At 73.0% G+C, this 23662-nt stretch overlaps 1 protein-coding gene across 9 annotated transcripts in view; it reads left to right on the plus strand.

The window, feature by feature from the left end:
* LOC102458302 (non-structural maintenance of chromosomes element 3 homolog) overlaps positions 1 to 22034 on the plus strand; it is a 175814-nt gene extending 153780 nt beyond the window's left edge. The window contains exon 10 of one of the 9 annotated variants that reach the window (XR_016348055.1): positions 21805 to 22034. The gene's annotated coding sequence lies outside the window, so the exon portion shown is untranslated. Of the gene's footprint in view, positions 1 to 21650; positions 21771 to 21804 lie in introns of those variants that run through there. The other 8 variants (XR_016348058.1, XM_089774042.1, XM_089774043.1 and 5 more) reach the window with 8 other exon arrangements.
* The last annotated feature ends 1628 nt before the right edge of the window (positions 22035 to 23662 follow it).

The following is a 23662-nucleotide window of genomic DNA, read 5'->3' on the forward strand; positions in this document are numbered from 1 at the left end:
CGGGGCCGGATTCGGGAGGGGAAGCTGGGAGGGCGGCGCCAGGCTGGGAGGGGAACCTGGGCGGGCGGGGCCGGATTCGGGAGGGGAAGCTGGGCGGGCGTTGCCGGGCTCGGGAGGGGAAGCTGGGAGGGCAGGGCCGGGAACGGGAGGAGAAACTGGGCGTGCGGGGCCTTGCTGGGAGGGGAAGCAGGGCGGGCGGGGCCGGGCTCGGGAGGAGAAACTCGGCGGGCGGGGCCTGGCTCGGGAGGGGAAGCGGGGCGTGCGAGGCCTGGCTTGGGAGGAGAAGCGGGGCGGGCGGGGTCGGGAACGAGAGGAGAAACTGGGCGGTCGGGGCCTGGCTGGGAGGGGATGCAGGGCGGGCGGGGCCGGGCTCGGGAGGAGAAACTCGGCGGGCGGGGCCTGGCTCGGGAGGGGAAGCGTGGCGTGCGAGGCCTGGCTTGGGAGGAGAAGCGGGGCGGGCGGGGTCGGGAACGAGACGAGAAACTGGGCAGTCGGGGCCTGGCTGGGAGGGGAAGCTGGGCGGGCGGGGCCTGGCTTGGGAGGAGAAGCGGGGCGGGCGGGGCCGGGAACGGGAGGAGAAACTGGGCGGGCGGGGCCTGGCTGGGAGGGGAACCTGGGGGGGCGGGGCCGGATTCGGGAGGGGAAGCTGGGAGGGCGGCGCCAGGCTGGGAGGGGAACCTGGGCGGGCGGGGCCGGATTCGGGAGGGGAAGCTGGGCGGGCGTTGCCGGGCTCGGGAGGGGAAGCTGGGAGGGCAGGGCCGGGAACGGGAGGAGAAACTGGGCGTGCGGGGCCTTGCTGGGAGGGGAAGCAGGGCGGGCGGGGCCGGGCTCGGGAGGAGAATCTCGGCGGGCGGGGCCTGGCTCGGGAGGGGAAGCGGGGCGTGCGAGGCCTGGCTTGGGAGGAGAAGCGGGGCGGGCGGGGTCGGGAACGAGAGGAGAAACTGGGCGGTCGGGGCCTGGCTGGGAGGGGATGCAGGGCGGGCGGGGCCGGGCTCGGGAGGAGAAACTCGGCGGGCGGGGCCTGGCTCGGGAGGGGAAGCGTGGCGTGCGAGGCCTGGCTTGGGAGGAGAAGCGGGGCGGGCGGGGTCGGGAACGAGACGAGAAACTGGGCAGTCGGGGCCTGGCTGGGAGGGGAAGCTGGGCGGGCGGGGCCTGGCTTGGGAGGAGAAGCGGGGCGGGCGGGGCCGGGAACGGGAGGAGAAACTGGGCGGGCGGGGCCTGGCTGGGAGGGGAAGCTGGGCGGGCGGGGCCAAGCTGGGAGGGGAAGCTGGGAGGACGGGGCCTGGCTTGGGAGGAGAAGCGGGGCGGGCGAGGCTGGGAACGGGAGGAGAAACTGGGCAGTCGGGGCCTGGCTGGGAGGGGATGCAGGGCGGGCGGGGCCTGGCTGAGGAGGAGAAGCTGGGCTGGCGGGGTCAGGCTTGGAGGGGAAGCTGGGCGGGCGGGGCCAAGCTGGGAGGTGAAGCTGGGAGGACGGGGCCTGGCTTGGGAGGAGAAGCGGGGCGGGCGGGGCTGGGAACGGGAGGAGAAACTGGGCGGGCGGGGCCTGGCTCGGGAGGGGAAGATGGGCGGGCAGGGACGGACTCGGGAGGGGAAGCTGGCCGGGCCGGGCAGGGATGGGAGGGGAAGGTGGGCGGGCGGGGCCAACTTGGGGGGAGAAGCTGGGTGGGCGGGGCCGGGCTCGGGAGGGGAAGCTGGGCAGGCGGGGCCTGGCTTGGGAGAAAAAGCTGGGCGGGCGGGGCCTGGTTCGGAAGGGGAAGCAGGACGGGCGGGGCCGGGCTCGGAAGGAGAAACTGGGCGGGCGGGGCCAGGCTGGGAGGGGAAGGTGGGCGGGAGGGGCCTGGCTCAGGAGGAGAAGCTGGGCTGGAGGGGCCAGGCTGGGAGGGGAACCTGGGCGGGCGGGGCCGGTTTCGGGAGGGGAATCTGGGTGGGCGTTGCCGGGCTCGGGAGGGGAAGCTGGGAGTGCGGGGCCGGGAACGGGAGGAGAAACTGGGCGTGCGGGGCCTGGCTGGGAGGAGAAACTGGGCGGGCGGGGCCTGGCTCGGGAGGGGAAGATGGGCGGGCGAGGCCTGGCTCGGGAGGGGAAGATGGGCGGGAGGAGCCAAGCTGGGAGGGGAATGTGGGTGGGCGGGGTGGGGCTCGGGAGGGGAAGCTGGGCGGGCGGGGCCGGGCTCGGGAGGAGAAACTTGGCGGGCGGGGCCTGGCTGGGAGGGGAAGCTGGGCGTGCGAGGCCTGGCTTGGGAGGAGGAGCGGGGCGGGCGGGGGCGGGAACGGGAGGAGAAACTGGGCGGTCGGGGCCTGGCTCGGAGGGGAAGCTGGGAGGGCGGGGCCGGGAACGGGAGGAGAAACTGGGCGTGCGGTGCCTGGCTGGGAGGGGAAGCAGGGCGGTCGGGGCCGGGCTCGGGAGGAGAAACTCGGCGGGCGAGGCCTGGCTCGGGTGGGGAAGATGGGCGGGCGGAGCCAAGCTGGGAGGGGAAGGTGGGTGGGCGGGGTGGGGCTCGGGAGGGGAAGCTTGGCGGGCGGGGCCGGGCTCGGGAGGAGAAACTGGGCGGGCGGGGCCTGGCTGGGAGGGGAAGCTGGGCGTGCGAGGCCTGGCTTGGGAGGAGGAGCGGGGCGGGCGTGGTCGGGAACGGGAGGAGAAACTGGGCGGTCGGGGCCTGGCTCGGAGGGGATGCAGGGCGGGCGGGGCTGGGCTCGGAGGGGAAGCTGGGCGGGCGGGGCCTGGCTCAGGAGGAGAAGCTGGGCGGGCGGCGCCAGGCTGGGAGGGGAACCTGGGCGGGCGGGGCCGGATTCGGGAGGGGAAGCTGGGAGGGCGGGGCCGGGAACGGGAGGAGAAACTGGGCGTGCGGTGCCTGGCTGGGAGGGTAAGCAGGGCGGTTGGGGCCGGGCTCGGGAGGAGAAACTCGGCGGGCGGGGCCTGGCTCGGGAGGGGAAGATGGGCGGGCGGAGCCAAGCTGGGAGGGGAAGGTGGGTGGGCGGGGTGGGGCTCGGGAGGGGAAGCTTGGCGGGCGGGGCCGGGCTCGGGAGGAGAAACTGGGCGGGCGGGGCCTGGCTCGGGAGGGGAAGCGGGGCGGGCGGGGCAAACCTGGGAGGGGAAGCTGGGCGGGCGGGGCAAGGCTGGGAGGAGAAGCTGGGCGGGCGAGGCCTGGCTTGGGAGGAGAAGCGGGGCGGGCGGGGTCGGGAACGGGAGGAGAAACTGGGCGGTCGGGGCCTGGCTCGGAGGGGATGCAGGGCGGGCGGGGCCGGGCTCTGGAGCGGAAGCTGGGCGGGCGGGGCCTGGCTCAGGAGGAGATGCTGGGCGGGCGGCGCCAGGCTGGGAGGGGAACCTGGGCGGGCGGGGCCGGATTCGGGAAGGGAAGCTGGGTGGGCATTGCCGGGCTAGGGAGGGGAAGCTGGGAGGGCGGGGCCGGGAACGGGAGGAGAAACGGGGCGTGCGGGGCCTTGCTGGGAGGGGAAGCAGGGCGGGCGGGGCCGGGTTCGGGAGGAGAAACTCGGCGGGCGGGGCCTGGCTCGGGAGGGGAAGCGGGGCGTGCGAGGCCTGGCTTGGGAGGAGAAGCGGGGCGGGCGGGGTCGGGAACGAGAGGAGAAACTGGGCGGTCGGGGCCTGGCTGGGAGGGGATGCAGGGCGGGCGGGGCCGGGCTCTGCAGGAGAAATTGGTCCGGCGGGGCCAGGCTGGGAGGGGAAGCTGGGCGGGCGGGGCCAGGCTCTGCAGGAGAAATTGGTCCGGCGGGGCCAGGCTGGGAGGGGATGCAGGGCGGGCGGGGCCGGGCTCTGCAGGAGAAATTGGTCCGGCGGGGCCTGGCTCAGGAGGAGAAGCTGGGCGGGCGGCGCCAGGCTGGGAGGGGAAGCTGGGCGGGCGGGGCCAGGCTGGGAGGAGAAGCTGGGTGGGCGGGGCCGGGCTCGAGAGGGGAAGCTGGGAAGGCGGGGCCGGGCTCGGGAAGAGAAAGTGGGCGGGCGGGGCCTGGCTCAGGAGGAGAAGCTGGTGTGACGTAGTGGGGGTACCTGGCTGGTTTCTATGCTGCTGGCTCTGGGGGAACCCCCACTGGCTGCCGTGGGTACCACGACCCAGCAAAACAGGATGAGTCACTATGCAAACCAGTGGCCAGACACCCCCCATGGAGAGGAACAAAGGAAGGTGGAATGCTGCCTTGGCTGGGGGGCAGGGCTGGAAGTTGGGGGTTGGTTGCTGGCTGTCGGAGGGCATGGAGGAGAGCCTAGGGGAAGGGGCTGGAGTTTAGGGGCCCAGTCTCCCCCATCTCAAGGGGGCCTGAGGCATCCTAGCCCAGTTCCTGTAACCAGATTACATCTGTGCTGCGCTGTGCTGGAGGAGCAATAAACCACCCTCAATTCCACTGGCTGGTGCAGTCTGTTTGTGCCATTTCGGGGTGCAGGAGACGGGGAACCCCCAACGCGCCGTCCCACTGGTGTCAGGAGTGGGATGCACTGCACCCCGTGGATGGAGCTTCCAGCGGCGAGCGACAAGGCACAGTAGAAGCAAGAGCCCTGGAGCCAGGCGTGCTGGAGACAGAGCGAAGCGGTTCCTGGGAATCGTGGGGCGCTGCAGCACTAGACTGGTGAGTCTGCACCGAGGGGACCAGCGGGCAGATGGCCTACGCCCGACTCTTGAAGGCAGAGCTGGTGGGGCTGTGCAGAGAGAGGGGCTTGCCTGTGCAGAAAGCAACCAAGGCCCAGCTGATTGCTCAGCTAGAAGAGAACGACCAGCCACAGGGCCAGGATCTTGTCCCCAGGGGAAGCAGCCAGACCCCCCCTGAGAGTGTGTCAGGCTCAGAGAGGGGGAGGAGCGCTGGAACCCACAGGAGAGATGAGACAGCTTCCCCCAGGAGGCCTGCAAGCTGCAGCCCATCTAGGGCAGGGGCCAGCCAAGCAGAGCTGCGGCGGCTGGAGATCCAGCTGCGGATCAAGGAATTGGAAGTAGAGGACCGAGAGAGGGACCGCCAGGACCGAGAGAGGCAGCGGCAGCATGAGCTGGCCATGGCAGAGCGGAGAACCGGCGGGGCACCGGCTGCGCCAAGTGCGGATGGGCCCCAGGGTCCCAGGACTGCCAGATGCTTGGAGAGGCCCGTGGTGGCCCAATTGAAGGACATGGGTGACATAGACGGGTTCCTCAGTGCCTTTGAGAGGGCCTGTGGACTGCAACGGGTTCCCCCAGCTGACTGGCTGCAGGAGCTCATCCCCGCACTGAGCCAGGAGGCGGCCGGAGTGCTCAGTCAGCTGGAGGACCTACAGCCAGGGGATTACAACCGAGTCAAGGAGGCCCTGCTGCACAAGTTCGGGCTGACCCCCGAGATGTACAGGAAGAAGTTCCGGGGGGTACAGAAAGGGCCACGGGAGACCTATGTGGATCTGGTCTCCCGCCTGGCGCAATACTGCCGCAAGTGGGTGTCTGGAGTCGGAGCCCAGACCGCAGAGGAGCTGCTCAAGCTGGTCATGATGGAGCAGTTCTATGAAGTGTGCCCACCCAAACTGAGGCTGTGGCTCAAGGACCGGAGACCAGAGAACCCCCAGGAGGCCGGGAGACTGGCGGATGAGTTCACGGAGAGCCGGTCCGGGTGTGAACGGGAGTCCCGGAGAGAAAGGGAATCGCGCAGAGACCGGATCTCGGCTGAGCGACGGAGGGAGTCAACTACGGGGCGAGACCAAGGAACAGGTCGTCTGCGCCCCAGAGAACCAGCCAGGGCCTGGACAGAGACAGCCCAAAGCCTAACTTGCCATCGCTGTGGGCAAAAAGGCCACAAGAGGGCTCAGTGCACCAGGTCCCAGGACCGGGGACTTTCCAGGGTTAACTGGCTGGGGCGGGAGGAAGGGCAGGCTGCCCCAGAGGCAGGGGCTGGCAGGCAAACCTCAGCTCAGAGAGAGGGGAAGGATGCTCAGTGCACCTCCCCTGGGAGGTCTGATTCTCAGGAGGCGGATTTCTCCGTGTACCGGGTGGGGGCAGGACGGCCCCTGCGGAGCGAGTGCCTCATACCCCTGGAGGTGGATGGTAGGAAGGTGACGGGCTTCTGGGACACGGGGGCGGAGGTGACTCTGGCCCGATCCGACATAGTGGCCCCGGAGCGGATACTACCCCACGCGCAGCTGACCCTGAAGGGCATAGACGGGTCCCCGTTTAAGGTGCCTGTAGCCAGGGTGCATCTGAAATGGGGGGCGAAGGAGGGCCTCAAGGAAGTGGGGGTGCACCCGCACTTGCCCACCGAGGTGCTGATGGGGAATGACCTAGAGGAGTGGCCCCATGAATCCCAGCGGGCTCTAGTCACTACCTGGAGCCAGAGCCAGCGGGGGGCTGACAACGTGGGTCCAGGGAAGGACTCCTGGCAGCATCCTCAGGGTCCCATCCCAGTGGACACGGGGTCCAGCCAGGCTGGGACTCCGGACCTAGGCAGAGGTGGGGGACAGGTCCCGATCCCTGCCTCAGCAACTGAATTCCAGGCTGAGGTGCAGGCAGACCCCTCCTTGCAGAGGCTGAGGGACCAGGCTGGCCTCCATGCAGCTCAGCCCCGGGGGAGAGGTGGCCAGGAGAGATTCCTGCGGGAGCGTGGACTCCTGTTCCGTGAATGGCTCCCCCCCAGGAAGGCGAGGGCATGGAGGGTAGAGCGGCAGCTGGTCGTCCCCCGAAAGTATCGCCTCAAGCTGCTGTATTTGGCCCACGATGTCCCCGTTGGGGGCCACCGGGGGATCCGGAGCACCCGGCTGAAGCTGCTCCAGCACTTCTATTGGCCGGGAATCTTTACAGCCGTGCAGCGGTACTGCCGGTCCTGTGACTCCTGCCAGAGGGGCGGGAAGGCCCAAGACAGTAGGAAAGCGGCTTGGGGGTCTCTACCCCAGATAGAGGACCCTCTGGGCTTGCTGAGAGAGTTATGGGAGGGGAAGTCCTCCCTGGATGGAGCATCGGGGGTGGAAGCCGCCCTGGCTGTCCAGAGAAGGCTCGCTGGGCTCATGGCCCCGGCCCGAGAGACCCTGGCCAGAGATCAAGGCCAGTGGAAGGGTGGGTGTGACCCCCGAGGACAGGCCTGTGCCAGTCGCCCTGGAGCGGGGCGGCGAGTGGACAGAGGGAAGCCAATTCATGTGGGGCCTCGCCACGGCCGGCCCGAGTCAAGGGGAGCACCCATGTCCCCGGGGCGGGTTCCCACGCAGAGGACCCGAACTTCCCTAGGTCACGAGCGGAGTGACCCTGCTCAGTTCGCTCTCGGAGGGGGGAGAACTGTGACGTAGTGGGGGTACCTGGCTGGTTTCTATGCTGCTGGCTCTGGGGGAACCCCCACTGGCTGCCGTGGGTACCACGACCCAGCAAAACAGGATGAGTCACTATGCAAACCAGTGGCCAGACACCCCCCATGGAGAGGAACAAAGGAAGGTGGAATGCTGCCTTGGCTGGGGGGCAGGGCTGGAAGTTGGGGAGTTGGTTGCTGGCTGTCGGAGGGCATGGAGGAGAGCCTAGGGGAAGGGGCTGGAGTTTAGGGGCCCAGTCTCCCCCATCTCAAGGGGGCCTGAGGCATCCTAGCCCAGTTCCTGTAACCAGATTACATCTGTGCTGCGCTGTGCTGGAGGAGCAATAAACCACCCTCAATTCCACTGGCTGGTGCAGTCTGTTTGTGCCATTTCGGGGTGCAGGAGACGGGGAACCCCCAACGCGCCGTCACAGCTGGGCAGGCGGGGCCAGGCTGAGAGGGGAAGCTGGGCGGGCAGGGCCTGCCTCGGGAGGGGAAGCTGGGCGGGCGGGGCCTGGCTTGGAGGAGAAGCTGGGCGGGCGGGGCCTGGCTCAGGAGGAGAAGCTGGGCTGGCGGGGTCAGGCTTGGAGGCGAAGCTGGGCGGGCGGGGCCAGGCTGGGAGGGGAAGCTGGGAGGGCGAGGCCTGGCTTGGGAGGAGAAGCGGGGCGGGCAGGGATGGACTCGGGAGCAGAAGCTGGGCGGGCGGCGCCAGGCTGGGAGGGGAACCTGGGCGGGCGGGGCCAGATTCGGGAGGGGAAGCTGGGAGGGCGGCGCCAGGCTGGGAGGGGAACCTGGGCGGGCGGGGCCGGATTCGGGAGGGGAAGCTGGGCGGGCGTTGCCGGGCTCGGGAGGGGAAGCTGGGAGGGCAGGGCCGGGAACGGGAGGAGAAACTGGGCGTGCGGGGCCTTGCTGGGAGGGGAAGCAGGGCGGGCGGGGCCGGGCTCGGGAGGAGAAACTCGGCGGGCGGGGCCTGGCTCGGGAGGGGAAGCGGGGCGTGCGAGGCCTGGCTTGGGAGGAGAAGCGGGGCGGGCGGGGTGGGGAACGAGAGGAGAAACTGGGCGGTCGGGGCCTGGCTGGGAGGGGATGCAGGGCGGGCGGGGCCGGGCTCGGGAGGAGAAACTCGGCGGGCGGGGCCTGGCTCGGGAGGGGAAGCGTGGCGTGCGAGGCCTGGCTTGGGAGGAGAAGCGGGGCGGGCGGGGTCGGGAACGAGACGAGAAACTGGGCAGTCGGGGCCTGGCTGGGAGGGGAAGCTGGGCGGGCGGGGCCAAGATGGGAGGGGAAGCTGGGAGGACGGGGCCTGGCTTGGGAGGAGAAGCGGGGCGGGCGAGGCTGGGAACGGGAGGAGAAACTGGGCAGTCGGGGCCTGGCTGGGAGGGGAAGCTGGGCAGGCGGGGCCAAGATGGGAGGGGAAGCTGGGAGGACGGGGCCTGGCTTGGGAGGAGAAGCGGGGCGGGCGGGGCTGGGAACGGGAGGAGAAACTGGGCGGGCAGGGACGGACTCGGGAGGGGAAGCTGGCCGGGCCGGGCAGGGATGGGAGGGGAAGGTGGGCGGGCGGGGCCAACTTGGGGGGAGAAGCTGGGTGGGCGGAGCCGGGCTCGGGAGGGGAAGCTGGGCAGGCGGGGCCTGGCTTGGGAGAAAAAGCTGGGCGGGCGGGGCATGGTTCGGAAGGGGAAGCTTGGCGGGCGGGGCCAGGCTGGGAGGAGAAGCTGGGTGGGCGGGGCCGAGCTCGGGAGGGGAAGGAGGACGGGCGGGGCCGGGCTCGGGAGGAGAAACTGGGCGGGCGGGGCCAGGCTGGGAGGGGAAGCTGGGCGGGAGGGGCCTGGCTCAGGAGGAGAAGCTGGGCTGGAGGGGCCAGGCTGGGAGGGGAACCTGGGCGGGCGGGGCCGGTTTCGGGAGGGGAATCTGGGTGGGCGTTGCCGGGCTCGGGAGGGGAAGCTGGGAGTGCGGGGCCGGGAACGGGAGGAGAAACTGGGCGTGCGGGGCCTGGCTGGGAGGAGAAGCGGGGCGGGCGGGCTGGGAACGGGAGGAGAAACTGGGCGGGCGGGGCCTGGCTCGGGAGGGGAAGATGGGCGGGCGAGGCCTGGCTCGGGAGGGGAAGATGGGCGGGCGGAGCCAAGCTGGGAGGGGAAGGTGGGTGGGCGGGGTGGGGTTCGGGAGGGGAAGCTGGGCGGGAGGGGCCGGGCTCGGGAGGAGAAACTGGGCGGGCGGGGCTTGGCTGGGAGGGGAAGCTGGGCGTGCGAGGCCTGGCTTGGGAGGAGGAGCGGGGCGGGCGGGGTCGGGAACGGGAGGAGAAACTGGGCGGTCGGGGCCTGGCTCGGAGGGGATGCAGGGCGGGCGGGGCTGGGCTCGGAGGGGAAGCTGGGCGGGCGGGGCCTGGCTCAGGAGGAGAAGCTGGGCGGGCGGCGCCAGGCTGGGAGGGGAACCTGGGCGGGCGGGGCCGGATTCGGGAGGGGAAGCTGGGTGGGCGTTGCCGGGCTCGGGAGGGGAAGCTGGGAGGGCGGGGCCGGGAACGGGAGGAGAAACTGGGCGTGCGGGGCCTGGCTGGGAGGGGAAGCAGGGCGGTTGGGGCCGGGCTCGGGAGGAGAAACTCGGCGGGCGGGGCCTGGCTCGGGAGGGGAAGCGGGGCGTCCGAGGCCTGGCTTGGGAGGAGAAGCGGGGCGGGCGGGGTCGGGAACGGGAGGAGAAACTGGGCGGTCGGGGCCTGGCTCGGAGGGGATGCAGGGCGGCCGGGGCCGGGCTCGGAGGGGAAGCTGGGCGGGCGGGGCCTGGCTCAGGAGGAGAAGCTGGGCGGGCGGCGCCAGGCTCGGAGGGGAACCTTGGCGGGCGGGGCCGGGAACGGGAGGAGAAACTCGGCGTGCGGGGCCTGGCTGGGAGGGGAAGCAGGGCGGGCGGGGCCGGGCTCGGGAGGAGAAACTCGGCGGGCGGGGGCCTGGCTGAGAGGGGAAGCTGGGCGGGCGGGAACTGGCTCAGGAGGAGAAGCTGGGCGGGCGGCGCCAGCCTGGGAGGGGAAGTTGGGCGGGCGGGGCCAGGCTGGGAGGAGAAGCTGGGTGGGCGGGGCCGGGCTCGAGAGGGGAAGCTGGGAAGGCGGGGCCGGGCTCGGGAAGAGAATCTGGGCGGGCGGGGCCTGGCTCGGGAGGGGAAGCGGGGCGGGCGGGGCAAACCTGGGAGGGGAAGCTGGGCGGGCGGGGCCTGGCTGGGGAGGAGAAGCTGGGCGGGCGGGGCCGGGAACGGGAGGAGAAACTGGGCGGGCGGGGCCTGGCTGGGAGGGGAAGATGGGCAGGCGGGGCCTGGCTGGGGAGGAGAAGCTGGGCGGGCGGGGCTGGGAACGGGAGGAGAAACTGGGCGGGCGGGGCCTGGCTGGGAGGGGAAGCTGGGCAGGCGGGGCCAGGAAAAGAGGGGAAGCTGGGCGGGCGGGGCCATGCTGGGAGGGGAATCTGGGCGGCCGGGGCCTGGCTCGGGAGGGGAAGCGGGGCGGGCGGGGCAAACCTGGGAGGGGAAGGAGGGCGGGCGGGGCAAGGCTGGGAGGAGAAGCTGGGCGGGCGAGGCCTGGCTTGGGATGAGAAGCGGGGCGGGCGGGGTCGGGAACGGGAGGAGAAACTGGGCGGTCGGGGCCTGGCTCGGAGGGGATGCAGGGCGGGCGGGGCCGGGCTCTGGAGCGGAAGCTGGGCGGGCGGGGCCTGGCTCAGGAGGAGATGCTGGGCGGGCGGCGCCAGGCTGGGAGGGGAACCTGGGCGGGCGGGGCCGGATTCGGGAAGGGAAGCTGGGTGGGCGTTGCCGGGCTAGGGAGGGGAAGCTGGGAGGGCGGGGCCGGGAACGGGAGGAGAAACGGGGCGTGCGGGGCCTTGCTGGGAGGGGAAGCAGGGCGGACGGGGCCGGGCTCGGGAGGAGAAACTCGGCGGACGGGGCCTGGCTCGGGAGGGGAAGCGGGGCGGGCGGGGTCGGGAACGAGAGGAGAAACTGGGCGGTCGGGGCCTGGCTGGGAGGGGATGCAGGGCGGGCGGGGCCGGGCTCGGCAGGAGAAATTGGTCGGGCGGGGCCAGGCTGGGAGGGGAAGCTGGGCGGGCGGGGCCAGGCTGGGAGGAGAAGCTGGGTGGCGGGGCCGGGCTCAAGAGGGGAAGCTGGGAAGGCGGGGCCGGGCTCGGGAAGAGAAAGTGGGCGGGCGGGGCCTGGCTCAGGAGGAGAAGCTGGGCAGGCGGGGCCAGGCTGAGAGGGGAAGCTGGGCGGGCGGGGCCTGCCTCGGGAGGGGAAGCTGGGCGGGCGGGGCCTGGCTTGGAGGAGAAGCTGGGCGGGCGGGGCCTGGCTCAGGAGGAGAAGCTGGGCTGGCGGGGTCAGCCTTGGAGGGGAAGCTGGGCGGGCGGGGCCAGGCTGGGAGGGGAAGCTGGGAGGGCGGGGCCTGGCTTGGGAAGAGAAGCGGGGCGGGCGGGGCCGGGAACGGGAGGAGAAACTGGGCGGGCGGGGCCTGGCTGGGAGGGGAAGCTGGGCAGGCAGGGATGGACTCGTGAGGAGAAGCTGGGCGGGCGGCGCCAGGCTGGGAGGGGAACCTGGGCGGGCGGGGCCGGATTCGGGAGGGGAAGCTGGGCGGGCGTTGCCGGGCTCGGGAGGGGAAGCTGGGAGGGCAGGGCCGGGAACGGGAGGAGAAACTGGGCGTGCGGGGCCTTGCTGGGAGGGGAAGCTGGGCGGGCAGGGACGGACTCGGGAGGGGAAGCTGGCCGGGCCGGGCAGGGATGGGAGGGGAAGGTGGGCGGGCGGGGCCAACTTGGGGGGAGAAGCTGGGTGGGCGGGGCCGGGCTCGGGAGGGGAAGCTGGGCAGGCGGGGCCTGGCTTGGGAGAAAAAGCTGGGCGGGCGGGGCCTGGTTCGGAAGGGGAAGCTTGGCGGGCGGGGCCAGGCTGGGAGGAGAAGCTGGGTGGGCGGGGCCGAGCTCGGGAGGGGAAGCAGGACGGGCGGGGCCGGGCTCGGGAGGAGAAACTGGGCGGGCGGGGCCAGGCTGGGAGGGGAAGCTGGGCGGGAGGGGCCTGGCTCAGGAGGAGAAGCTGGGCTGGAAGGGCCAGGCTGGGAGGGGAACCTGGGCGGGCGGGGCCGGATTCGGGAGGGGAAGCTGGGTGGGCGTTGCCGGGCTCGGGAGGGGAAGCTGGGAGTGCGGGGCCGGGAACGGGAGGAGAAACTGGGCGTGCGGGGCCTGGCTGGGAGGAGAAGCAGGGCGGGCGGGCTGGGAACGGGAGGAGAAACTGGGCGGGCGGGGCCTGGCTCGGGAGGGGAAGATGGGCGGGCGAGGCCTGGCTCGGGAGGGGAAGATGGGCGGGCGGAGCCAAGCTGGGAGGGGAAGGTGGGTGGGCGGGGTGGGGCTCGGGAGGGGAAGCTGGGCGGGCGGGGCCGGGCTCGGGAGGAGAAACTGGGCGGGCGGGGCCTGGCTGGGAGGGGAAGCTGGGCGTGCGAGGCCTGGCTTGGGAGGAGGAGCGGGGCGGGCGGGGTCGGGAACGGGAGGAGAAACTGGGCGGTCGGGGCCTGGCTCGGAGGGGATGCAGGGCGGGCGGGGCTGGGCTCAGAGGGGAAGCTGGGCGGGCGGGGCCTGGCTCAGGAGGAGAAGCTGGGCGGGCGGCGCCAGGCTGGGAGGGGAACGTGGGCGGGCGGGGCCGGATTCGGGAGGGGAAGCTGGGTGGGCGTTGCCGGGCTCGGGAGGGGAAGCTGGGAGGGCGGGGCCGGGAACGGGAGGAGAAACTGGGCGTGCGGGGCCTGGCTGGGAGGGGAAGCAGGGCGGTTGGGGCCGGGCTCGGGAGGAGAAAGTCGGCGGGCGGGGCCTGGCTCGGGAGGGGAAGCGGGGCGTGCGAGGCCTGGCTTGGGAGGAGAAGCGGGGCGGGCGGGGTCGGGAACGAGAGGAGAAACTGGGCGGTCGGGGCCTGGCTGGGAGGGGATGCAGGGCGGGCGGGGCCGGGCTCGGGAGGAGAAACTCGGCGGGCGGGGCCTGGCTCGGGAGGGGAAGCGTGGCGTGTGAGGCCTGGCTTGGGAGGAGAAGCGGGGCGGGCGGGGTCGGGAACGAGAGGAGAAACTGGGCAGTCGGGGCCTGGCTGGGAGGGGATGCAGGGCGGGCGGGGCCTGGCTGAGGAGGAGAAGCTGGGCTGGCGGGGTCAGGCTTGGAGGGGAAGCTGGGCGGGCGGGGCCAAGCTGGGAGGTGAAGCTGGGAGGACGGGGCCTGGCTTGGGAGGAGAAGCGGGGCGGGCGGGGCTGGGAACGGGAGGAGAAACTGGGCTGGCGGGGCCTGGCTGGGAGGGGAAGCTGGGCGGGCAGGGACGGACTCGGGAGGGGAAGCTGGCCGGGCCGGGCAGGGATGGGAGGGGAAGGTGGGCGGGCGGGGCCAACTTGGGGGGAGAAGCTGGGCGGGCGGGGCCAAGCTGGGAGGTGAAGCTGGGAGGACGGGGCCTGGCTTGGGAGGAGAAGCGGGGCGGGCAGGGCTGGGAACGGGAGGAGAAACTGGGCGGGCGGGGCCTGGCTGGGAGGGGAAGCTGGGCGGGCAGGGACGGACTCGGGAGGGGAAGCTGGCCGGGCCGGGCAGGGATGGGAGGGGAAGGGGGGCGGGCGGGGCCAACTTGGGGGGAGAAGCTGGGTGGGCGGGGCCGGGCTCGGGAGGGGAAGCTGGGCAGGCGGGGCCTGGCTTGGGAGAAAAAGCTGGGCGGGCGGGGCCTGGTTCGGAAGGGGAAGCTGGGCGGGCGGGGCCAGGCTGGGAGGAGAAGCTGGGTGGGCGGGGCCGAGCTCGGGAGGGGAAGCAGGACGGGCGGGGCCGGGCTCGGGAGGAGAAACTGGGCGGGCGGGGCCAGGCTGGGAGGGGAAGCTGGGCGGGAGGGGCCTGGCTCAGGAGGAGAAGCTGGGCTGGAAGGGCCAGGCTGGGAGGGGAACCTGGGCGGGCGGGGCCGGATTCGGGAGGGGAAGCTGGGTGGGCGTTGCCGGGCTCGGGAGGGGAAGCTGGGAGTGCGGGGCCGGGAACGGGAGGAGAAACTGGGCGTGCGGGGCCTGGCTGGGAGGAAAAGCAGGGCGGGCGGGCTGGGAACGGGAGGAGAAACTGGGCGGGCGGGGCCTGGCTCGGGAGGGGAAGATGGGCGGGCGAGGCCTAGCTCGGGAGGGGAAGATGGGCGGGCGGAGCCAAGCTGGGAGGGGAAGGTGGGTGGGCGGGGCCTGGCTCGGGAGGGGAAGCCGGGCGGGCGGGGCCGGGCTCGGGAGGAGAAACTGGGCGGGCGGGGCCTGGATGGGAGGGGAAGCTGGGCGTGCGAGGCCTGGCTTGGGAGGAGGAGCGGGGCGGGCGGGGTCGGGAACGGGAGGAGAAACTGGGCGGTCGGGGCCTGGCTCGGAGGGGATGCAGGGCGGGCGGGGCTGGGCTCGGAGGGGAAGCTGGGCGGACGGGGCCTGGCTCAGGAGGAGAAGCTGGGCTGGCGGCGCCAGGCTGGGAGGGGAACCTGGGCGGGCGGGGCCGGATTCGGGAGGGGAAGCTGGGTGGGCGTTGCCGGGCTCGGGAGGGGAAGCTGGGAGGGCGGGGCCGGGAACGGGAGGAGAAACTGGGCGTGCGGGGCCTGGCTGGGAGGGGAAGCAGGGCGGTTGGGGCCGGGCTCGGGAGGAGAAAGTCGGCGGGCGGGGCCTGGCTCGGGAGGGGAAGCGGGGCGTCCGAGGCCTGGCTTGGGAGGAGAAGCGGGGCGGGCGGGGTCGGGAACCAGAGGAGAAACTGGGCGTGCGGGGCCTGGCTGGGAGGGGAAGCAGGGTGGGCTGGGCCGGGCTCGGGAGGAGAAACTCGGCGGGCGGGGCCTGTCTCGGGAGCGGAAGCGGGGCGTGCGAGGCCTGGCTTGGGAGTAGAAGCGGGGCGGGCGGGGTCGGGAACGAGAGGAGAAACTGGGCGGTCGGGGCCAGGCTGGGAGGGGAAGCTGGGCGGGCGGGGCCTGGCTCAGGAGGAGAAGCTGGGCGGGCGGCGCCAGGCTGGGAGGGGAAGCTGGGCGGGCGTGGCCGGACTCGGGAGGGGAAGCTGGGCGGGCGGGGCCAGGCTGGGAGGAGAAGCTGGGTGGGCGGGGCCGGGCTCGAGAGGGGAAGCTGGGAAGGCGGGGCCTGGCTCGGGAAGAGAAAGTGGGCGGGCGGGGCCGGACTCGGGAGGGGAAGCTGGGCGGGCAGGGACGGACTCGGGAGGGGAAGATGGGCGGGCGGGGCCAAGCTGGAAGGGGAAGCTGGGCAGGCGGGGCCAGGCTGGGAGGGGAAGCTGGGCGGGCGGGGCCGGGCTCTGCAGGAGAAATTGGTCCGGCGGGGCCTGGCTCAGGAGGAGAAGCTGGGCGGGCGGCGCCAGGCTGGGAGGGGAAGCTGGGCGGGCGGGGCCAGGCTGGGAGGAGAAGCTGGGTGGCGGGGCCGGGCTCAAGAGGGGAAGCTGGAAAGGCGGGGCCGGGCTCGGGAAGAGAAAGTGGGCGGGCGGGGCCTGGCTCAGGAGGAGAAGCTGGGCAGGCGGGGCCAGGCTGAGAGGGGAAGCTGGGCGGGCGGGGCCTGCCTCGGGAGGGGAAGCTGGGCGGGCGGGGCCTGGCTTGGAGGAGAAGCTGGGCGGGCGGGGCCTGGCTCAGGAGAAGCTGGGCTGGCGGGGTCAGGCTTGGAGGGGAAGCTGGGCGGGCGGGGCCAGGCTGGGAGGGGAAGCTGGGAGGGCGGGGCCTGGCTTGGGAGGAGAAGCGGGGCGGGCGGGGCAGGGCGGGAGGAGAAACTGGGCGGGCGGGGCCTGGCTGGGAGGGGAAGCTGGGCGGGCAGGGATGGACTCGGGAGGAGAAGCTGGGCGGGCGGCGCCAGGCTGGGAGGGGAACCTGGGCGGGCGGGGCCGGATTCGGGAGGGGAAGCTGGGAGGGCGGCGCCAGGCTGGGAGGGGAACCTGGGCGGGCGGGGCCGGATTCAGGAGGGGAAGCTGGGCGGGCGTTGCCGGGCTCGGGAGGGGAAGCTGGGAGGGGAGGGCCGGGAACGGGAGGGGAAACTGGGCGTGCGGGGCCTTGCTGGGAGGGGAAGCAGGGCGGGCGGGGCCGGGCTCGGGAGGAGAAACTCGGCGGGCGGGGCCTGGCTCGGGAGGGGAAGCGGGGCGTGCGAGGCCTGGCTTGGGAGGAGAAGCGGGGCGGGCGGGGGCGGGAACGAGAGGAGAAACTGGGCGGTCGGGGCCTGGCTGGGAGGGAATGCAGGGCGGGCGGGGCCGGGCTCGGGAGGAGAAACTCGGCGGGCGGGGCCTGGCTCGGGAGGGGAAGCGTGGCGTGCGAGGCCTGGCTTGGGAGGAGAAGCGGGGCGGGCGGGGTCGGGAACGAGAGGAGAAACTGGGCAGTCGGGGCCTGGCTGGGAGGGGATGCAGGGCGGGCGGGGCCTGGCTGAGGAGGAGAAGCTGGGCTGGCGGGGTCAGGCTTGGAGGGGAAGCTGGGCGGGCGGGGCCAAGCTGGGAGGTGAAGCTGGGAGGACGGGGCCTGGCTTGGGAGGAGAAGCGGGGCGGGCGGGGTCGGGAACCAGAGGAGAAACTGGGCGTGCGGGGCCTGGCTGGGAGGGGAAGCAGGGCGGGCTGGGCCGGGCTCGGGAGGAGAAACTCGGCGGGCGGGGCCTGTCTCGGGAGCGGAAGCGGGGCGTGCGAGGCCTGGCTTGGGAGTAGAAGCGGGGCGGGCGGGGTCGGGAACGAGAGGAGAAACTGGGCGGTCGGGGCCAGGCTGGGAGGGGAAGCTGGGCGGGCGGGGCCTGGCTCAGGAGGAGAAGCTGGGCGGGCGGGGCCAGGCTGGGAGGAGAAGCTGGGTGGGCGGGGCCGGGCTCGAGAGGGGAAGCTGGGAAGGCGGGGCCGGGCTCGGGAAGAGAAAGTGGGCGGGCGGGGCCGGACTCGGGAGGGGAAGCTGGGCGGGCAGGGACGGACTCGGGAGGGGAAGATGGGCGGGCGGGGCCAAGCTGGAAAGGGAAGCTGGGCAGGCGGGGCCAGGCTGGGAGGGGAAGCTGGGCGCGCGGGGCCTGGTTGGGAGGGGAAGCTGGGCGGGAGGAGCCTGGCTCGGGAGGGGAAGATGGGGGGCGGCGCCAAGCTGGGAGCGGAAGCTGGGTGGGCGGGGCCAGGCTGGGAGGGGAAGCTGGGCTGGCGGGGCCAGGCTGGGAGGGGAAGCTGGGCAGGCGGGGCCAGGCAGGGAGGGGAAGCTGGGCGGGCGGGGCCAATCTGGGAGGGGAAGCTGGGCGGGCGTGGCCAGGCTGGGAGGGGAAGCTGGGCGGGCGGGGCCTGGCTTGGGAGAAAAAGCTGGGCGGGCGGGGCCTGGCTCAGGAGGAGAAGCTGGGCAGGCGGGGCCTGACTCGGGAGGAGAAGCTGGGCGGGCGGGGCCTGGCTTGGGAGGAGAAGCGGGGCGGGCGGGGCCAAGATAGGAGGGGAAGGTGGGCGGGCGGGGCCAACTTGGGGGGAGAAGCTGGGTGGCCGGTGCCGGGCTCGGGAGGAGAAGCTGGGCAGGCGGGGCCAGGCTGGGAGCGGAAACTGGGCCTGCGGGGCCTGCCTCGGGAGGGGAAGCTGCGCGGGCGGGGCCTGGCTTGGGAGGAGAAGCGGGGCGGGCGGGGCCGGGAACTGGAGGAGAAACTGGGCGGGCGGGGCCTGGCTGGGAGGGGAAGCTGGGCGGGCGGGGCCAAGCTGGGAGGGGAAGCTGGGAGGACGGGGCCTGGCTGGAGAGGGGAAGCTGGGCGGTCGGGGCCAAGCTGGGAGGGGAAGATGGGCGGGCGGGGCCTGGCTCGGGAGGGGAAGATGGGGGGCGGGGCCGGGCTCGGGAGGAGAAGCTAGGCTGGCGGGGTCAGGCTTGGAGGGGAAGCTGGGCGGGCGGGGCCAAGCTGGGAGGGGAAGCTGGGAGGACGGGGCCTGGCTTGGGAGGAGAAGCGGGGCGGGCGGGGCCGGGAACGGGAGGAGAAACTGGGCGGGCGGGGCCTGGCTGGGAGGGGAAGCTGGGCGGGCGGGGCCTGGCTCAGGAGGAGAAGCTGGGCTGGCGGGGTCAGGCTTGGAGGGGAAGCTCGTCGGGCGGGGCCAAGCTGGGAGGGGAAGCTGGGAGGACGGGGCCTGGCTTGGGAGGAGAAGCGGGGCGGGCGGGGCCAGGCTGGGAGGGGAAGCTGGGCGGGCGGGGCCTGGCTTGGGAGGAGAAACTGGGCGGGCGGGGCCGGGTACGGGAGGAGAAACTGGGCGGGCGGGGCCTGGCTGGGAGGGGAAGCTGCATGGGCAGGGACGGACTCGGGAGGGGAAGCTGGGCGGGCAGGGAGGGACTCAGGAGGGGAAGCTGGGCGGGCGGGGCCAAGCTAGGAGGGGAAGCTGGGCAGGCGGGGCCTGGCTTGGGAGGGGAAGGAGGGCGGCCGGGGACTGGCTTGGGGGAAAAAGCTGGGCGGGCGGGGCCTGGCTCAGGAGGAGAATCTGGACAGGCGGGGCCAGGCTGGGAGGGGAAGCTGGGCGGGCGGTCCAGGCTGGGAGGGGAATCTGGGCGGGCGGGGGCTGGCTGGGAGGGGAAGCTGGGTGGGCGGGGCCAGGCTGGGAGGGGAAGCTGGGGGGGCGGGGCCGGGCTCTGCAGGAGAAATTGGGCCGGCGGGGCCTGGCTCGGGAGGGGAAGCGGGGCGTCCGAGGCCTGGCTTGGGAGGAGAAGCGGGGCGGGCGGGGTCGGGAACCAGAGGAGAAACTGGGCGTGCGGGGCCTGGCTGGGAGGGGAAGCAGGGCGGGCTGGGCCGGGCTCGGGAGGAGAAACTCGGCGGGCGGGGCCTGTCTCGGGAGCGGAAGCGGGGCGTGCGAGGCCTGGCTTGGGAAGAGAAGCGGGGCGGGCGGGGTCGGGAACGAGAGGAGAAACTGGGCGGTCGGGGCCAGGCTGGGAGGGGAAGCTGGGCGGGCGGGGCCTGGCTCAGGAGGAGAAGCTGGGCGGGCGGCGCCAGGCTGGGAGGGGAAGCTGGGCGGGCGTGGCCGGACTCGGGAGGGGAAGCTGGGCGGGCGGGGCCAGGCTGGGAGGAGAAGCTGGGTGGGCGGGGCCGGGCTTGAGAGGGGAAGCTGGGAAGGCGGGGCCGGGCTCGGGAAGAGAAAGTGGGCGGGCGGGGCCGGACTCGGGAGGGGAAGCTGGGCGGGCAGGGACGGACTCGGGAGGGGAAGATGGGCGGGCGGGGCCAAGCTGGAAAGGGAAGCTGGGCAGGCGGGGCCAGGCTGGGAGGGGAAGCTGGGCGGGCGGGGCCGGGCTCTGCAGGAGAAATTGGTCCGGCGGGGCCAGGCTGGGAGGGGATGCAGGGCGGGCGGGGCCGGGCTCTGCAGGAGAAATTGGTCCGGCGGGGCCTGGCTCAGGAGGAGAAGCTGGGCGGGCGGCGCCAGGCTGGGAGGCGAAGCTGGGCGGGCGGGGCCAGGCTGGGAGGAGAAGCTGGGTGGCGGGGCCGGGCTCAAGAGGGGAAGCTGGGAAGGCGGGGCCGGGCTCGGGAAGAGAAAGTGGGCGGGCGGGGCCTGGCTCAGGAGGAGAAGCTGGGCAGGCGGGGCCAGGCTGAGAGGGGAAGCTGGGCGGGCGGGGCCTGCCTCGGGATGGGAAGCTGGGCGGGCGGGGCCTGGCTTGGAGGAGAAGCTGGGCGGGCGGGGCCTGGCTCAGGAGGAGAAGCTGGGCTGGCGGGGTCAGGCTTGGAGGGGAAGCTGGGTGGGCGGGGCCAGGCTGGGAGGGGAAGCTGGGAGGGCGGGGCCTGGCTTGGGAGGAGAAGCGGGGCGGGCGGGGCCGGGAACGGGAGGAGAAACTGGGCGGGCGGGGCCAGGCTGGGAGGGGAAGCTGGGCGGGCGGGGCCTGGCTCAGGAGGAGAAGCTGGGCGGGCGGCGCCAGGCTGGGAGGGGAAGCTGGGCGGGCGGGGCCAACTTGGGGGGAGAAGCTGGGTGGGCGGGGCCGGGCTCGGGAGGGGAAGCTGGGCAGGCGGGGCCTGGCTTGGGAGAAAAAGCTGGGCGGGCGGGGCCTGGTTCGGAAGGGGAAGCTGGGCTGGCGGGGCCAGGCTGGGAGGAGAAGCTGGGTGGGCGGGGCCGAGCTCGGGAGGGGAAGCAGGACTGGCGGGGCCGGGCTCGGGAGGAGAAACTGGGCGGGCGGGGCCAGGCTGGGAGGGGAAGCTGGGCGGGAGGGGCCTGGCTGGGAGGGGAACCTGGGCGGGCGGGGCCGGATTCGGGAGGGGAAGCTGGGTGGGCCTTGCCGGGCTCGGGAGGGGAAGCTGGGAGTGCGGGGCCTGGCTGGGAGGAGAAGCAGGGCGGGCGGGCTGGGAACGGGAGGAGAAACTGGGCGGGCGGGGCCTGGCTCGGGAGGGGAAGATGGGCGGGCGAGGCCTGGCTCGGGTGGGGAAGATGGGCGGGCGGAGCCAAGCTGGGAGGGGAAGGTGGGTGGGCGGGGTGGGGCTCGGGAGGGGAAGCTTGGCGGGCGGGGCCGGGCTCGGGAGGAGAAACTGGGCGGGCGGGGCCTGGCTGGGAGGGGAAGCTGGGCGTGCGAGGCCTGGCTTGGGAGGAGAGCGGGGCGGGCGGGGTCGGGAACGGGAGGAGAAACTGGGCGGTCGGGGCCTGGCTCGGAGGGGATGCAGGGCGGGCGGGGCCTGGCTCAGGAGGAGAAGCTGGGCGGGCGGCGCCAGGCTGGGAGGGGAACCTGGGCGGGCGGGGCCGGATTCGGGAGGGGAAGCTGGGTGGGCGTTGCCGGGCTCGGGAGGGGAAGCTGGGAGGGCGGGGCCGGGAACGGGAGGAGAAACTGGGCGTGCGGTGCCTGGCTGGGAGGGGAAGCAGGGCGGTTGGGGCCGGGCTCGGGAGGGGAAACTCGGCGGGCGGGGCCTGGCTCGGGAGGGGAAGATGGGCGGGCGGAGCCAAGCTGGGAGGGGAAGGTGGGTGGGCGGGGTGGGGCTCGGGAGGGGAAGCTTGGCGGGCGGGGCCGGGCTCGGGAGGAGAAACTGGGCGGGCGGGGCCTGGCTGGGAGGGGAAGCTGGGCGTGCGAGGCCTGGCTTGGGAGGAGGAGCGGGGCTGGCGGGGTCGGGAACGGGAGGAGAAACTGGGCGGTCGGGGCCTGGCTCGGAGGGGATGCAGGGCGGGCGGGGCTGGGCTCGGAGGGGAAGCTGGGCGGGCGGGGCCTGGCTCAGGAGGAGAAGCTGGGTGGGCGGCGCCAGGCTCGGAGGGGAACCTTGGCGGGCGGGGCCGGATTCGGGAGGGGTGTCACGTTGCTGAATTGGAGGGAAGCAGCCAGATCGCTGCTGCACCCCTAGGTGGGGGTGTTGGCCCCAGAAATTGGTATGGGGGGAGCCATGTGGGGTATTGAATGGGAGATTATGGTTTGTTAATCTTATGTACACTATTTATGTGAGTATGTAATGTCTGTGTGTGTAGGTAGGAATCTGTAATCTGTGTGGAAGCTGAATATTTCTGTGAATGTGGTTAAGCATTGCTATGGACAGGCTGAGTAGCAAAGCCCTGTGGAACAATGACTCTCAATAGGCTATGGACACACCCAAAGAATGGGATTTGTCACCTGAGGGCAGCCAGCAGGAAACATAGAGTTTGGCCTCTGACCAGGTGACTGGCTGCATACAAGAAGAGTCCAGGAAGGAGGTATAAAGAGGCCATGTGGTCGATGCCATTTTGTTCTCAGCTCAGCACTTCATCCCAGAGGCAGCACTGCAGGGATTGAAGAGCCCGGAAGACCTGGGAACCCATCCTGATCGTAGGATGTGCAATAAGGACTTGTAACCAGCAGCTGCAACATCTCTGCTAGAGCCTGCATCGAGGACTGGGAGATTCGGTGCATGTAACGTACTGTACTTTAATAACCTCACTCTCAAGCTTTTCTTTCTTGTAATAATAAACCTTTAGATATAGATTCTAAAGGATTGGCCCAGCGTGATTTGTGGTAAGGTCCAGAGGGTAAATTGACCAGCGATCTGTGGCTGGTTTCTTGGAACCGGACAGGACTTGTTCGGGGTAGGTGGGATTGGGTGCTAGGACCCCCCACCTGTGTATAGGCCCGGGGCCATCTGGGGCACGGATATTGCTGGGGTGTCGGAGGGGTTTTGCTCGGGAGGCTTCAGGCAGGCAGCTGAAGCGCTCTGTGGGACTGGTTTGTGGCCTGTTTGGAGAGGTCGCCAGTCAGGGGGACTGTAAAGAGCCCCGGATTTGAGCAATTCGCCCTGAGCGGAGGCCCTAAGCTGTGCCCAGACACGGCCCGGTCTGTCACAAGGGGAAGCTGGGCGGGCGGGCCGGGAACGGGAGGAGAAACTCGGCGTGCGGGGCCTGGTTGGGAGGGGAAGCAGGGCGGGCGGGGCCGGGCTCGGGAGGAGAAACTCGGCGGGCGGGGGCCTGGCTGGGAGGGGAAGCTGGGCGGGCGGGAACTGGCTCAGGAGGAGAAGCTGGGCGGGCGGCGCCAGCCTGGGAGGGGAAGTTGGGCGGGCGGGGCCAGGCTGGGAGGAGAAGCTGGGTGGGCGGGGCCGGGCTCGGGAGGGGAAGCTGGGAAGGCGGGGCCGGGCTCGGGAAGAGAATCTGGGCGGGCGGGGCCTGGCTCGGGAGGGGAAGCGGGGCGGGCGGGGCAAACCTGGGAGGGGAAGCTGGGCGGGCGGGGCCTGGCTGGGGAGGAGAAGCTGGGCGGGCGGGGCCGGGAACGGGAGGAGAAACTGGGCGGGCGGGGCCTGGCTGGGAGGGGAAGATGGGCAGGCGGGGCCTGGCTGGGGAGGAGAAGCTGGGCGGGCGGGGCCGGGAACGGGAGGAGAAACTGGGCGGGCGGGGCCTGGCTGGGAGGGGAAGCTGGGCAGGCGGGGCCAGGAAAAGAGGGGAAGCTGGGCGGGCGGGGCCAGGCTGGGAGGGGAATCTGGCCGGGCGGGGCCTGGCTCGGGAGGGGAAGCGGGGCGGGCGGGGCAAACCTGGGAGGGGAAGGTGGGCGGGCGGGGCAAGGCTGGGAGGAGAAGCTGGGCGGGCGAGGCCTGGCTTGGGAGGAGAAGCGGGGCGGGCGGGGTCGGGAACGGGAGGAGAAACTGGGCGGTCGGGGCCTGGCTCGGAGGGGATGCAGGGCGGGCGGGGCCGGGCTCTGGAGCGGAAGCTGGGCGGGCGGTGCCTGGCTCAGGAGGAGATGCTGGGCGGGCGGCGCCAGGCTGGGAGGGGAACCTGGGCGGGCGGGGCCGGATTCGGGAAGGGAAGCTGGGTGGGCGTTGCCGGGCTAGGGAGGGGAAGCTGGGAGGGCGGGGCCGGGAACGGGAGGAGAAACGGGGCGTGTGGGGCCTTGCTGGGAGGGGAAGCAGGGCGGGCGGGGCCGGGCTCGGGAGGAGAAACTCGGCGGGCGGGGCCTGGCTCGGGAGGGGAAGCGGGGCGTGCGAGGCCTGGCTTGGGAGGAGAAGCGGGGCGGGCGGGGTCGGGAACGAGAGGAGAAACTGGGCGGTCGGGGCCTGGCTGGGAGGGGATGCAGGGCGGGCGGGGCCGGGCTCTGCAGGAGAAATTGGTCCGGCGGGGCCAGGCTGGGAGGG

The sequence above is a fragment of the Pelodiscus sinensis genome, chromosome 29 (genome assembly GCF_052426305.1).
Source record: "Pelodiscus sinensis isolate ZL-2025 chromosome 29, ASM5242630v1, whole genome shotgun sequence".
Lineage (NCBI taxonomy): Eukaryota > Metazoa > Chordata > Testudines > Trionychidae > Pelodiscus > Pelodiscus sinensis.